The sequence below is a fragment of the Microtus ochrogaster genome, linkage group LG1 (genome assembly GCF_000317375.1).
Source record: "Microtus ochrogaster isolate Prairie Vole_2 linkage group LG1, MicOch1.0, whole genome shotgun sequence".
In the NCBI taxonomy this organism is placed as follows: domain Eukaryota; kingdom Metazoa; phylum Chordata; class Mammalia; order Rodentia; family Cricetidae; genus Microtus; species Microtus ochrogaster.
Window position 1 is genome coordinate 32,029,481 of NC_022027.1, and position 1,428 is coordinate 32,030,908.

A 1,428-nucleotide genomic window follows, 5' to 3' on the forward strand; every position below is an offset into this window, starting at 1 on the left:
CCCGCCCGCCCGCCGCGCGTGCGACCCGGGGCCCACCCTGTGGGGCGCACCTACCGGGAGCGCGCGCGCGGCGGCGGCCAGATTTCCTTCTCGCCGTCCGGGCTTTCCTCTCCCCAGCCGGTAGCCGCCAGCCGAGTCCGTGATTGTGCTCCCTCCCGGCGCATGCGTCGTGGACGCGGGGCTCCGCGGCCGGCCGAGCTCTGCACTCGCCCCTCCCCTCGCGGCCGCCTTCCCCAGCGCGCCCGGGCGCGCATGCGACTTTCCCCGTTAGGCAGCCCCGAGCCGCGCTGCGTCGCGCTGCTCCCGAGGATCCCGGGCGCCCGAGGAAACCCCGACTCCTGCCGGCCGGCGTCTGCTTGCTCTGCGGCCGCAGAGGGAAGCGGGGATGCCCCGGGGTCCCCTGTCCCGCGCGGGCCGGGAGGCGGGGCCTGACGGAGGGTGCGGCCGCCGGCAGCGGTTTGGGTGGCTCTCGGTTCCCCGGGAGCGGCTCCCTGCCTCTGGGAGCCGCTGGCCCAACAGGGACCTCTGTCCCTGGAAAAGCAAAGAGCTTAGCTGATGCCAAGTGAAAATTCTCCAACCCGACTTCTAAGAGGTCGGCTTCCTCTCCTGGAGGTGCGTGGGCTGCGGGGACTCGGTTTTCAGCTGCTCCCCGGACGTGGACTTGGGCGACACAATTGACCTTGGCTGCAAAAGGTCGGAATGTGTTTGCTCATTTTATAAAATGGCAAGAGAACACTATAAAATCTGAGGATGGCTCCAGAGATGAACCAGGACCCCCAGATTACACTTATTTCGTGGCCACTGCATCCGAATTATTGGAAAAGAAGCCTTTAGAGCCCTAATTCTTACTAATTTCTTTTTTAAAAAAATCATTTTGGGCATGAAACAGAAGGCAATAAATAAATCTGTACTCTTTAGTTTCCAAATCTCTCTTCAAGGTATGTCCACCTCAGTAAGAATTAAATTCTTGGTGTATGCTCAGAATAAAAGAACTTCAAACCAGGAGAATTTAGCTGCCAATTCTCCCAGCAGTGTGAACGCTGAGGTAGGAGAATACTCAAATTTCTGGCTAATCTGGGCTGCATAGCCAGAGCCTGTCCGGAGAATTTTCCCTTGATGGGTGCTTTGTTCCTTTCGCCATCGAAAAAACCCTTACTGCACATTTCTGCTGTTCTGAAGGCCATGTGCTGCTCTGGTTCGTTTCCTCTAAACAACTTACCCATTCTCCACTCAGTCCCTGCGGGCCAGGCAGAACGCTGCAGAGGAGGAAACCTTGTCTGAGTTCTCTTTCAGCCTGACAGTTACTACCCAGAAGACTGGTTTCCAGTGGATTTGGATCTGGAAGAATAAAGCCTTTTCCTGTGTGACTAATGAAAAAGGAAGGAAAAAACAAAAACAAACAAAAAGGCAGAGTCAAAGATGGAGATG

At 56.7% G+C, this 1,428-nt stretch overlaps 1 protein-coding gene across 5 annotated transcripts in view; it reads right to left on the reverse strand.

Moving 5' to 3' along the window:
• Clock (clock circadian regulator) overlaps positions 1-883 on the reverse strand; it is an 85,917-nt gene extending 85,034 nt beyond the window's left edge. For 4 of the 5 annotated variants that reach the window (XM_026785161.1, XM_026785163.1, XM_013350778.2 and 1 more), the window contains exon 1: positions 55-879. The gene's annotated coding sequence lies outside the window, so the exon portion shown is untranslated. Of the gene's footprint in view, positions 1-54 lie in introns of all 5 variants that reach the window. The other variant, XM_026785162.1, reaches the window with a different exon arrangement.
• Between the last annotated feature and the right edge of the window lie 545 nt (positions 884-1,428).